Raw genomic sequence first — 15,016 nt, forward strand, 5'->3', positions numbered from 1 at the left:
GTGAACATACACATACCACTTAAGTTTTGAAAAAATTTGGAAGGACATACATTGCATTTAATGGAATATTGAGAGATTTTATGACACAAAATGTTTTTGCAAAAAAATATCATTAGGACAACAACATAATTCTCCATATTGTTTTTTTACTTCAAATCAAAATTCATAATTCTTATATGAATGTTGAGGACTACAATTCACTAAAAGAGGAAAAACTTGAAATTTCATTGCCACATTTGACCCAAAAGTGTAACCCATGTTCATGCGTTCACCCATTTTATTTATTTTTTAATTGTATTCTATTTCTTTTTTATTCTTATGTAAGTTGAGCAAGTCAAAATATTTATATAACATAACATCACATCTTACAACATCACTTCCATATTGGGCTAGAGAGCGTCTCTCAGCCCAATAAAGCTTTTACCATAGAAAAAAATCATAATAAACATGCTACCATTGCAATTATTGAAAAAGTCTACAATGAAATGAAAAAAAATAAGACCTAAATTATAGTTTTTTTTGGTGGTTTTCAAGAGTTTTCCTTTTCTTTTTCTAGGTTGTTTTTGTAGTTTTCAAGGGTTTTGTTGGTGGTTTTTTGTGGTTTTCGTATGGTGGGTTTTATTTCAAATTAATTTATTTTATTTTGCAAGAAAAAATCAATAAAAGAGATAAAAATGATAAGAAACCTACTTTGCCTTCAACATTTGGGACATTAACGAGGTCACTGGGTAGTTGGATCAAGCTCCTCCATCTCGATCAAGCTTAGAAATCCTTAGTTGATCTCCTTCTTCCTCGTGGTTTTCACAAAATAGCTTGGGAAGATCATGATCAAGTTTTTAATAAGAAGTAATGGCTCGATAGAACTCTTCTACCTCGGGTTACACAGGAGCTCCATCGAGGGTTTGTTTTAACACTTGATCAAGCTATTTCTTACCCCTCAAGAAGCTCAATAGAATGCATAAAAATGACTCAATTGAGCACTTAAAATGACTCGATCGAACTCCATTTTTTCACTTAAATACACACTCCATTTACTAAAAAATGTAACCCAACTCCATACATAAACTCTATACTTCCATCTTTAATTAAAGTTTAAATGGTGATGAACATTTCATAATTTTTTTTTTTTTTAATTTATAAAAACAAAATGTGATTTATATCTATTTTCCATGATGTAATAAAAACTCCCACTAATATTTTCCCTCCCTTACCTTAATTTTCATTTCAGGAAAATAAGATTCATATATATTCTTTATGGTGTTGCAAGACATCAACCCTTTTTCTTTAATTGGTAAAGAGAAATGAAATTCATATGTATTCTCCATAGTGTAATAGAATCTTTTCGCACAAATACATAAATATACATATACATAAGCAAATAAGATTCATACACGTTATTCAAAATCTCATTTCCTGCGCTTGTTTATATCATCTCAAAACATACATGGGTTCATGAACATGCCTTAATTATGATGGAAATAGTTTCCATTTTCAATTTCAAAATTCACAATTTTAAAAACTATGAAATATAAAAAAATATACATAAAAAGCATCAATTCTAGGGAAAATTACAACTACATATCTACCTTATGAAATATAAAAAAATATACATAAAAAGCATCAATTCTAGATAAAACTAGCAATTGTCCCAAAAGGTACAAAGAGAGGCCGATAGGATTATTAAATTGGAATTGTTGAATTTTTCTAGAAGAGTTAATTAGTTTGTGGAAAACCTTGTTTTCTTGGACTGGATCATTGTGCAATTACTTTTCTTTAGATGTTTTGTTTATATCTATATTACAAAGAACACATTGAATGTCTTATTTCATTTTAGAGTAAGTTAATTACCCAAAATCAAGAAACCTCTATAGATGGCCAAGCATATACGAAGAATACATCTCATTCATATGCAATACCAAATCCATCTTTTCTTTTCTCTGAGTAAAATTTCAAAAGCATGAACTATGTGGTGTCTAGTACTGAGGCACATTTTCCATTTGGTTCTAAAAAAATCACGTGCCTAATCTTCCTAACAATATTTTGCACATCTCTATATGCCTTCCCCACCAGCAACACCAGTGTCTACAAGAAGAATACCTACAACAATATCTAAGGCCAATCATCCTTTTAGTGGTTGACGACGCCTTTCTAACATGGCCTATTCACTCAAATTCCAATCCCTATCTACCTATATTTTCACCTCGCCATTATTATAAACCACATGTTCCATTGTGGGTAACACCAATTATGTCTAGTCATACACTAGTTTGGTCATCTTTGGTTATTATAAGTCCTTTCATGGCTCTGAGGCTGTGTCAAGGTAGTTGTCGGGGTGGTGTGACAAGAGCATCCACTTCTTAATGTCGGTGTTTATTTGGCTAGAACTCTGTCACTTACCATTTTGAATCTATTCCACCTAAAGTGAGGAACAATATCCTTCAACAGGGAACAAGGGAATTTGGTGGCAGACCATATTTCTTTGATATTGAAATCATTGGAAACATCTTCAGGTGGACTCCCGAGCCTAGGAAGTTTCGCAAACGAAGACTTCACTTTCTCTATTCAGTGGCTTTGCACCGTCAACTCGAAACCAAGGCAACTCCAATGCTCATTTTCAAGTCATAATATTAGACTAATAGTCTATTATGTCACTTGGTCACTCACTTTTGTATCTGCTATGTTTAGTTCTCTTATGTTCTATGGCGATCCATATGTCTTAGAATTCTATATATGAACATTGTTTGGTTAGAATTCCCACCAAGCATCAATGCAAGTAATTGTCAATGGCTACATAATTAAACAATTTCCATATATTTTTTGATGTCCTTTTTGGCTAAACCTCAATGGAGGAGTAATGGTTGCTAAATCCAACTGTTAAGGGGACCCATGGAGTTTTTTGGGAAAACATTTTCCCTTAACGTCTTTATTTAACTTTTTAACTCATAACAAAATATACTTATTTAAAACACTTCTATTAAATTTTATAAATACAAAACTAAAATTGTAAAATAAATAAATATTCATTTATTTATTTATTTTAATGATGTGAATAACCACCATCATTATTAAAAAAAATAAAAAACAAAAATTATATAAAACTTTAAGCTTATGATAAACGAAAATAGTTATAATGATTCACTGGTAAAATTCAGCGTAATCGATTAAATCATCCTCTACTTAAATAGAAAGGGAACGAAGCACATATTAGAATACCACGAAATTAAATTAAAGTCGTTTTATTGTTTTGAAACCACACATTTTAGATATAAAGACAGGATCAAATAGCGCTCAATTTCAATTTTTTTCCCTTCCGAATTTAAATAACTTCCAATTTATACGAATAATTTTGTATGAATTCAACTAAAACATTTATAAACTCAGCTCAAACATCATGCGTCATACGAGTGATAAACATGTGTGAGAAGGTTCACCATCATGCAGTTATTTACCGATACGGTTCCCCTTCAAACCTTCTAGGAAGCTCTCAATGTTTATATCCGAAGATCCTCCTCTTCGCACCGCAGTCCTCGCATTGTCTCTTAGAGCCTCGACATTTTTCTTTACCTCCGTCCCTTCGTCACTGAACAATTTTCTGATAGTTCTGGATATCTCTTTCTTTAGTATCAGTCCTTTCCCACCACTCAATCTGTATCCAATTTTCCATTCATCGACCATGAGCTTGCTGTTGGTGAATTGATCCGCCCAAAATGGAAGCCCTACCATGGGAACTCCACCAGCTATGCTTTCAAGCATTGAGTTCCATCCGCAATGAGTAACGAATCCCGCAACGGACGGATGGGATAACACTTGCAGCTGATTGCACCATGGAACAACGAGCCCCTGCCCTTTTATCTCATCCAGAAAACCGTGGGGTAAGCTGTCTGAGACTGTTGAAGAGACTATGTCTGGACGAAGAGCCCAGAGGAACAACTGCCCGCTGTCCTTCAAACCCATCGCTATTTCCTCCAGCTGAGCTTTAGTCACATGAACCATACTCCCAAAGGAAACGTATAGAACCGAACGATTAGGCTTTGCATCCAGCCACTCGGAACAGTCACATTCTGTCCAAATGCTCGTTCCAACTCTCATGTCCTTGGAATGTTCACCGTTCAAAAAACCAGAGGGAAGCAACGGACCAACATGCAGTACCGGAGGGTTCAAATTCACTTCCTTTCTTTCGAGATCGTCAAAAGAATTGCCAAGAACAAACTGCGCACAGAACAAACCACAACAGCGAGCAGAACCCATTAGAGAATTTCAGGGTATCCAGCGAAGAGCGAACCCAATTAGAATTATGGGTATCCATACCAGTTTAAGGAAGAAACTATTGGTAAGAATCGATATATTGAGTTGGAATCAACCCGAGAGCCGAACAACCAAAACTTTTGGTGAAATCCTGAGCCTTCTGACTGCCAGAACCTGCGTGTAGGTGAAACAATACCCCTGCAGTCCAAAAACATGAATTCAGTTACCATTTGTAGAAATATATATATATTTAACAACTCTTATCTAGAGAACAAAAACACATATGTTTATGACAATTTGAAGGAAAATAAGCACCTGTCGGGTAATGGCCTGCAGATCGAGCCGAGATTTCTATCGTAGAAGAAGATGGAAGCTGTTGAGGGGCCAGTGTAGAACCCCTCGAACAACAACAAAATTCTGTTAAGTCAGATGGGTCTCGGCGGAATATAGTGAGCTCAACATAAATGCAAAACTGCGCCCAGAACAAACCACACCAGCGAGTGGAACACATTAGAGAAATCAGAGAATGGAAGTCAAATTTCGAAAAGCTCTTTACAGAGCTTCAAACCGCGGTTGTGGGGGTTTGGGGATTAAGTCTAAAGAGTTCGCGGCAGGTAGTTTTAATGGGTGTATGAGGTATATAATTTAATACTAATTAGTGCTTGCCAAAAGTCAGGAAGAAGAATCGTATTTGCCAAAAGTCAGGAAAGAAGAATAGCCACAACAACTGGAAAACCAAAGAAACGGAAAAAGCAGTAAAAATATCTTCAAAACAGAAAAAGCAGTAAAAATATCTTCAAGAGTAACATAAAAGAACGGGAAAAAGCAGTGAAAATATCTTGCCATGCTGGAAAAAGCAGTGACACTTCAAATCAACGGTTGAAAGTGTCTCACCTGATCAAACGGAGCAGGATAAAAGTGTTGACGAAAAAGTTGATGCATAGGAAGGTCTATCGGCCTAATTACAACTACATATCTACCACTCAATAACATTTAGTAATATTAATATATTTGATTTGAGTAATTAGATTCAACTGAGAGGTTTTTATTTTAAAATTATATATATATATATATATGGTTTAAATTTTGAAATTCAACATATATGATAATTATATTTTAGTCTGAGACTTATTATTAGTGTATAAATAATTTATCCACAATATATTAATATTTGTGATAAGATAGGCCAATTTGGATTTGTAAATATAGAATAGTAAATACAAAATATATATTTTAACCTTAAAAATAAATACAAACATAACATTTATAAAAGTTAAAGAATACAAAGTTAATTTTTAAATTAAAATTAAATCGAGTTAGACTGCCAATATGGTAGGGTGGAGTAATTGTGTGATAGAATCTCATGTTTGTGAATAAAACTTTATATTTAACTATTTTTATTCTCACCCAACTCTACTTAGTGCTAGTTGAAAGACGCATTGTCCGAGAAACCCCATTCAATTTTTCTATTAGAGATAGGAAGCAATGCACTGCAATTTAAATATCTTTATTCTCACCCAACTCTGATCTAGTGCCAGTTGAAAGCTGCTTTATCCAAGAAATTCTATTTCATTTTTTCTTGAAATGAATGCCAAAGTTTATTGGAAAGTAGAAAGCAATGCACTACAATTTATTGTAAATTGTAGGTGATATAATTTCATATTTCAGGTTATTCACAAGTCTGGGATCAAAATAAATTATGTTTTATCAAAGAAGAATTTTGTGGACAAAATGTATGTTTGTGCTGGTGTAACTATATTTAAAAAAAACATGATATATGCAATCTAAGTTACTATGATGATTTAGAATTTGTAAATAACTTGCCTAAACCTTCACATTTGTAAATAACTTGCCTAAACCTTCAGTGATGTGAAGATTTTCAACCATTGAAATCTAATTTAGGTCTAGAGCTTTACTTATACAAAATTGAAAATGACAGTAAATTGTGCATTTGAGATTGAAGTTGTTCGGATACACTTTTTTAGTTGAAATTATGAAGGAAATTTTTGGTTGAAATCATGAAGGACTTGTTGTTGATAGCAACCCAAAACTCTAGCAGGTCCATGCATTTTATCTCCATTTCTCAATATAATTAGGCATTTCACTGCAGTAGCAACGATACTAGCACTAGTACAAGTTGTAGTAGCATCATTCAAATCATACATTATAAACATACAATTCTCTACAAGAAGTGTCATTGTAGAATTGTTCTTGGAGTGCAATGAAAAGGTTGGCAACACAATAAAAGACATCTATGCAGTGGGAATATTGTAGCAGAGATCTAGCCCCAAAGCAGCTTCATAGTCAAGAGACCTAGTGTACCAAACTGTGGACTTGATCTTGTTTTAAGAACTTTCTGTGCAGAGATGTAGGAAGCATGGTCTAGGCCATACCAAAATCAACAATCAGGTCACCATTCCTTTCCTTGCAAAATTTAGTCAGTCTATATGGGAGTTTGAACCTCTAGACCTTTGTGTTGATTCCTTCAATACCTAAGTAGTAGAAATAAGGATACTTTCAAATTATTAATCATTGGTGTCACGTGGACCTTACCTTGCTTGCGAATTGTAGACTCCAAATAGAAAACATGGAGATTGTCATAAAATCTATGGCTGACAAAGCAATAGGAAAATCCCTTGTTCCCCGCTTCACCTAATTGGTTGTGAAAGGCCAAGACTCCTCAATCTAATCTTGCAACATATATGGACTATGATAGTGAATGGAATATGCGATTTTTAAGCACTGCCTTTGGCTAAATGCACTGACAACCTGTCTCTCATCAACTCACCCATAAAGATGACACCCCATAGGCACAATAAAATGTTAGGTGGGGGGGCATGTAGGGATGCATGTCAATACTTTCAAATGGGCAGCGTGCCATTGTGCAGAGATATTTGGGGTTATCTGAGTTGTGAATGGCAGAGCATGAATCAGGACTGCAAACTATAGGTTTGTCTGAATTAGACTAAAATGTTGATTTTGCATCTATAGGCCAATCAATTGAACCTATAACAAGTATGAGACTTGTTATTCTATTTGTTGAATTTCAATTTGAGTTCTTGCATATAATGTATCATTGTTTAAATAGTAGGAAATATAATAGGAAATATATTAGAGGGTGTTTTTTATTTTATTTTTTTCTTTTTACCCAAGAGATTTCCTCAATAAACAAATTATGCAAAAAATTGACATGCATAAATTAAGAAACACCTAATAACCAGGTTGTATATTCATATCTAGAACATATTAAACTTGCAAATAACTCAATATTTTCTCCATTAAAGACTGAATAAATGTTTAAAGGCAGGCCATAGCTTTTCAATTCAAACAATTCTCCCAAAACACAATAATGTATGCAAATGTTTTGTTGCAATAGGGGTTCAAAATTAAAACCCCAAAATAATTGCACTCAAAATCCCATACCTCCATGCCTAAGCAACTGAGATATTGGGGAATCCATACACAACTAACATTAAGAAAATTCAATTCAAAAGTAACAAAAATAGAAACTAAATAAATGTAGAGAGCTCTATACAATGTAAATCATTGACATAACTTTGAAATTTCATACTTTCATAAATTAGATTATGAATATTTCACTCTAGGTAAACTAATGGAGTATGAAGATCTAACTGCAAGTAAATGAGTCTCTGCCTGATAAACCCTTCAATTCAGGTTAATCTTCAGCGACAATTCTTGAACACTTGTTAAACACAGAATTGAGACATTTGGTAGATTACCTTTTTTCCTTCTCCATGTACCAAGCTTCAACCTATTTCAGAGTTAGCCAGGAAATTTTGAAAATTCCAGGAATGAGGATTGAACATGGAGCGAATTACTAAAGATATTGAACCTTAATTGATGTAGGTCATGCACCATAAATTCCATCATTTGAAATTTGTTGTCACATCAGTGGAAGAAATGAGTTATCGTCATACCATTTGTTTAAATGGAGTAGTTGGAAGATGCAAATCATCCAGAATCATTGTAAGGTGCTAGTTGGATGAGTTGGCAGTCAGAGGATGTAACGAACAGAATCAGTGTTAAGAACTATTCGGTAAAGGTGCAAATCATTGAGAGTTTAACCTTCGACCCATCGAATATATATCAGTCTAAGTCATATTATTATGAAAACTCCCATTTAGCTTTAACTCCAGCTAAGATCGCATTAAGAAAAACTACAGAACAGGTGATGTACAGTCCACAACTATCATACCACCAGTTTAGTTCTCTTTTCGGTAAATATGGACGACTTTGAAAGATAAGGAGGTATGTCATCCATTTCATCCAATATAGGCATTGCAAAGCACTATATATCCATCTCCCAAAAAATTCCATGCCCACAACTCTTGCTATTGCACTGGATGCTACAATAAAAAGTATTCGCAAAAAATGGTTGCACAAATGATAAGAGTAATTTTCTTATGATTTCTTCCCCTAAAATGGCACATTCTTCTGATTTGCAAACATAATTTCAAATCAGAGCTATCCATTACCAAAGCAATAAAAATTCCCAATAATATCACAACCATCCTAGGTTTAGAGGGTAGCATAGAATGCTTATGATACCATTTATTAGCGCCTCCTTCCAATCCAATAAGCACCATCCAATTGATACTACAAATGCAGGCCACATACAACTGCAAATCGACTAAGTGTACACCTATTTGAAGTGTATCTCTAAAGAATAACACTTGGCATATGTTGGTATTAATTGCATTAGATTTGACGCAACTTCTGGTTAGAAAGTAATGGGCACAAATGTCAGAATTGAGTCTTTCACAAAAACGTTCCAATGCCATCAGCGCTAGAAACCAGCTGGAGAAGTCATCTACTTTAAGCCAAAAATTTAGGTAAAGGATGATTAATGTTATTGCCAAATCTGGCACCATACTTACAGAATCATGTTGGACAATTGGAATTGTTTGGATGGCTAGTGGCTACAAGAGTGTTGACATTGATGTCAACAATTATGTTGGGAGATTCATTAGGCAATTGGCATTATCTGACAGTTGGCAAGAGTGCTAGAATTTATGTCAACCAGACTAGCATGGATGTTTATGGCAGCAGATGCTAGCATTGATATGCTTCATGTGACAATATTAGGGGGAGTCTTATGTTTTTTGCAATCTCTGGTAGAGAATCACCATAGTAGCAGGCCTATTGGAGAAGCCATAAAATGATGACTATGGTGGTTGGGAGTCCCATGCTTTAGAAGATATTATTCCTCAATAGATTAGTTTAGATACTCTTGGAGTTAGCACAGTTGGTTAGTGCTATGAAAGAGCTTTCCAATGGTGTGTGGAAGTTTGCAAATGGCATCCTGGATCAGGAGCTTTTCCCAGTCAAAGTTTGGTGACTTAAGTCCATTATAGTAGAGTTAAAAGGTGATTGGAGGAGTCTTGTCGCATAGAAAAAGTTGGCAGCAATGCCAAACTCAATGGAGATGGTGGTAGAACCTCTACGCAAAGCTCTGAGGAAGCATGAAGTCAGAACCTCAGAACCTCGGAAGGTCGAGACCTTGGAACCTTAGAGGTCTATTCAAAAGAGAACTAAGATGACATGGAAAGGAGCAGGTTGGATTTTGAAACCCAGAATTTCAGAGGGTTAGAGGCTCAGGACCTCGGAAGGACAAATATTAGAACCTCTACATATGGGGACCTTGGAAGGACAAATATCGGAACCTTGACATATGGGGACCTCGGAAGGACAAACATCAGAACCTTGGCACATTAGAACCTTGAAAGGACGAATATCAAAACCTTGGCATATTAGAACCTCGGAGGTCTGGAACTTCGGAACATCAAAATTTCGTAATTTCTTATTAATGAATTATTTTAAGATTTTCAAAACTAGGGAGCTTTCGATGCTTGGTTGTGAGGAACATAGACCTCAAAGGAATTTGTATGTAAAACCAAATAACTAGGAACCCTTTCTCTCTCCTCGTATTTACAACACTTAGGTGTTAAGCCTTTCTCTATGCCCTTGGTTCTTTGGGCTCCCATGACCAAGCACCAATCAACTTAACGTGACTGTACTTAGGACACGTGGAAGTGAGAGTATAAACTATTGGGTGGCCTAATGGGGTAAATCCTGGTGACATGTGTCACCACTAAGGAGATGCCACATGGGGATGATGATGAGAGCGTGACATTATTCGGGAAGTACATATCGGAGGTCGGGATTTTGTAATTCTTGTGTAATTGCATTTGAAAAAAGTTATGATATAAGGGGATTCTGATGTTGATTGGCACTTGTGGGAGCCCAAAGAACCAAGGGCATAGAGAAAGGGTTAGCACCTAAGTGTTGCAAATATGCCACGTGGGAAGTACATTTTGGAGGTAGGAATATCAGAGGTTTGAGTTTTCATAACTCCTCTATAAATGCAATTTGAAAAAGTTCTGATATCAGGAGCTCCGATGTTTTTGCCGCTTGGTCGTGGAACCCCAGATAACTAATGACGAGATAAATAACACGAGAATATATCCCCCCCAGTAGGATTCTGAAGGGCTTCACACCTAAATTCTATGTCGTTGGTCACGACACCCGATCGTATGGTGGAAATGCGATAAGGGGTGAAGAAAAAGGGGCTAAAGGCCAATATCAGAATCTGGAGATTTTATAATATCACCTTAATAAAAGTTACGAAATGTGGGGGTTTGAGATTGCAACACCTAATTTTTATACCACTGGTCACAGGCATCAATCTTATGGCAGAAAAGAGGCTAAGCAAAAGGGGCTCAGTATCTCACGATTTCGTAACATTTGTCTTAATAACGTTATGAGATATGGGACTCCAATATTGCAGCACAGAGATGTATGTAGGATGAATGATTCGACATTGGGCAATGAAGAGTAAATGCGCATAGGTGAGTTGGTTGTTGGAATAAATAGAGACTATCAATATCGTTGAGTCAAGGGCGATGAGGACCACGATGTTCAAGGAAGGGTGTTGGTCTTGTCTCAGAGTTGAAATAAGATACCTTTGATCTCCTGTGCACACCTCATTGAATTAAATGAAGAATAGAGAAGCAATGATGAAGTACTCTTCAAGCTTTGTGAGAAATTAATTAGGATGGGGAGCCTAGTTGTGATGTGAATTTTTGACTGAGAATTAATTCTCACTATGGATAAATGTGTAGTAGCCCATTCCTAGTGTTTAATGTAGGAGCAGTGGCCAATTTTTTGACATAACAACAGAATGGAGAACCATTTTAGGAGTACACTTGGGTAGTCTGAATGGCAGAGTGATGGTTAACACACACATCGCAAGAGTTAAACAAAACCTAGGATTGCAATTGATAAATGTGGGAGAAGGCAACATTGTTGCTAGTGACTTGTGTGGAGAGTTTTGTGGGTGTGTGTGCATTGTTGTGTGAGGCCAAGTGAGCCTGTTCTATAGAGAAGAGGCCGAGAGTATGTATGCAAATGAAAGAGACCTAGAGATATCCTTTGCTTTTGTGTGAATGGTCAAAAGTTCCATAGTAGAAGAACAAGGCCAAGAGTTGAGTGTATGTTGTTGAGAGCAGAGGGCCAAGAGTAGTATGATGTTGTGGTGTGGACAGAGTGCTGAGAGAGTTGTGTGTTAGTGAATGTTGTTGAGCGGAACAATGAGCTAAATTAGAGTGAGCAGAGGAAAAAGCATTGAGTGGGAAAAAAGGGATGAGGAGAATAGAGTTGATATCAGGCACAATAACTACCATCTACAGAGAACATTAGTTCCTCTTAGAATGTGGGTTGGATCCTGCATACAGGAAGTGGTGCTTCCATCTCTAGTCAGTGTCTGAGAAGGCTTGCGGGTTGGTGCCTCCTGCAAGTTGGTGCTTGCATAAATCCAAGCTACTGTAAGTTGGTGCTTACAACAATTCCATGAAGTTGGTGCTTCATATGGTGCTTCTAGTAGGTTGATCATCTGTCTACAAAAGGAGGGAGTTGGTGCTTCCTGTTAATGGGTGCTAGAAAACAATCAAATGGAGTTGGTTCTTCCTGTGAGTGGTGGCTCACAAACATATTGATGTAATACAATAGGTGCTCTTATTTTTACATCAATAACAACAACAAACTTTGATGGTTTTTTCCCAAAAGGGTTTCCACATAAAACCTATGTGTCTCATTTGTTTGTTGCTCATGATGTGTATGCTTGTATTGGTTGATATGGCTAATGTTATGGTTTGTTAATGGTTGCTCTCATGTAATGGATGCCAAGTTTGAATGAGTAAAAATGAATTAACATAAAAGTTTAAATTAACCTTAATATCGATTCACCCCGTCTCAATATTAACATTGTTTCCAATAATTGGTATCAGAGCCTGGTTCCCTTAGGACTAACTTAATCTCTAGAAGGTAGATCATAAGGAAACAATGGCTAATCAATTTTGGCTAACAATAGAAGGAGATCCATTTTTAAATGGATCAGACTATGAGCTTTAGAACATGGAAAATTTTAGGGGTGAATGTTCGCCCTTCGGCGAAATTAAGGGGTTTTAAATTTTTAGTGGGCGAATATTTTGTATCATAGTACATTTTTACAAATCACCTCAAATAACCCACCTTATTTTAAGGGAGAGGGTAAAAAAGGTAAATTTAGCCCTTGAAATTAGGAGTTACAACCTTCCATTCGCCCTAATTTTCAAGAATAGGTTTTATTTAAGTGAATCCTATGGGCCAAATACCATATTTATAAGAGAGGTACGGTAAATTAATAAAAATATAAATAAATGAGAGGTATGGTAAATAAATAAAACATTTTTATATTTACTCCTAAAGTCACCTTATATACATGCAAGGGTGTAAAAAAATAAAAATATAAGTAAAGTGGAGGTATGGTAAATAAATAAAACCTCTTTTTATATTTAGTCCATAACCCTCGCTCTATTTATGAAGGCTCAAAAAAGAGGTTTTATTTAAGTGAATCCTATGGGCCAAATACCATATTTGTAAAAGAGGTATGGTAAATTAATAAAAATATAAATAAACGAGAGGTACGGTAAACAAATAAAACATTTTTTATATTTACTCCATAAGTCACTTTATATTTACGAACACCATATTTGTAAAAGAGGTATGGTAAATTAATAAAAATATAAATAAACGAGAGGTATGCTAAACAAATAAAACATTTTTTATATTTACTCCATAAGTCACCTTCTATTTACAAACACTCAAAAAATGCGTTATATTTACGTGAAACCTATGGGCAAAATACTATGGGACAAATACCATGGGCTAGATTATTATTAATACCATGCAAAAAGACATTATTAACCCTAATATTAGTATTAATAAAAATAAAAATGGCACATGGTATTGACCCATGGCATTCACCAAAATGGAACATGTTATTGACCCATGGTATTCACCTGGAATGTAGCCTATTTAAATGGGGGAATTAAACCAGCATAGATCCATCTTTACTTTGGATCTACTAACCCCCGAGAGGTATCAAATATCGTGATATGCAAACTAGAATAGAGTGAAAAAATATTTGATCCCTCTCGGGGCTTGGTGGATCAAGAGTAAAAATGGATGTTGTAATTTAATGTATGTTAAACATTTTAGCTTGGTTAAAATAAAAAATAAAATAAAAATAAACTATTAATTTTATTAGTTTTTATAAATTACTAATAGTAATTTTTAAGCTCCAGGTTTATGATAACCCATGGTATTGACCCATGGTATTCATGTAAGCATAGACTATTTAAAGGGGAAAAATTCTATCATCTTAGATCCATCTTAATTCTGGGTCTACCAAGTGCTCAGAGGGATAAATAGATTTCATCCCCCTAAGAGTCGTAGATGTGGAGTTAAGATGGATATAGGTTGGTTTTTATGATAATGAAGATATTAAATAGACTTAGGAAATTATATTGTAAAAACATCTTAAGTTGAATGGTTAAAGCATAGACATTGGACGAGTATATTTGTATACTTCTGTTTTAAACTGAAACAAATCCAGGGCTAAAAGGAATGGATTGATTGCACTAGTCATCCTTCTATAACTTTCCAACATAGGCTGGAGTAAACAGATTGTAATTTGGGTAATTTTTCTAACTGCAAACAGGAACATACTTGTGTATTGGCAGGGTGGTTACGAGGTCCCTAGAAGTGATGAATTTGAATTTTTCTTGGTTTTATATATAGTATTAGGTTTTTTTCTCATGATTTCTGTGAATGACATGGGTGAATTTTATCCTACACCCACTAGGTTATTGATATGTAATTTCAGTAATTTTGATTTCAAAAATATTTTAAAGAAATGCAATGATTTTATTTGTGTATTCAATAAACACAATATTCTAATGGAATTCTGCATTTGTGGTTTACCTATATAGATTCCATGGAGAACTATTAGTGGTGTGACATCAATTGTCCTCAAGCAGAGGCTTTAGTTTTATTCTTTTATGGAAGCAAATACTTTCTTCCAACATTTTTGAGTTCCATGAAAAATTTGAAAGTCCTAATAGTATTCAATCATGGGTTCAAGAGAGACATAGTATTCAATTATGAGTTAAATAGATCCACATTGAATGATCTATCGGCCTTATCTTCACTTAGTTTAAGACTATTCACTTGGAGAGGCTGCATGTGCCCCCACTTCAAGAGCATAGTAAAGTCATGTAGAACTTAGAGAATCTATCTTTAAGCTTTTAGTGAAGATTGGAAAAATGTCTGGGTTCAATAACACCCAGTCAAGCATTAAGCTTCCAGTAATGCTAGATTTTAACCTGGAGCACTTTTGTGATTTGGAGGAGATGCCCCCTCGTATTTGTGA

The 15,016-nt window shown here is 35.1% G+C and overlaps 1 pseudogene; it reads right to left on the reverse strand.

Annotated features, from left to right (window-relative positions):
- Positions 1-3,382: 3,382 nt before the first annotated feature.
- On the reverse strand, positions 3,383-4,248 carry LOC149253662 (UDP-glycosyltransferase 86A1 pseudogene; annotated as a pseudogene).
- Between the last annotated feature and the right edge of the window lie 10,768 nt (positions 4,249-15,016).

This window comes from Pinus tabuliformis, chromosome 7, assembly GCF_031772625.1.
Source record: "Pinus tabuliformis cultivar Carrire ecotype Pingquan chromosome 7, CPIR1, whole genome shotgun sequence".
In the NCBI taxonomy this organism is placed as follows: Eukaryota; Viridiplantae; Streptophyta; class Pinopsida; order Pinales; family Pinaceae; genus Pinus; species Pinus tabuliformis.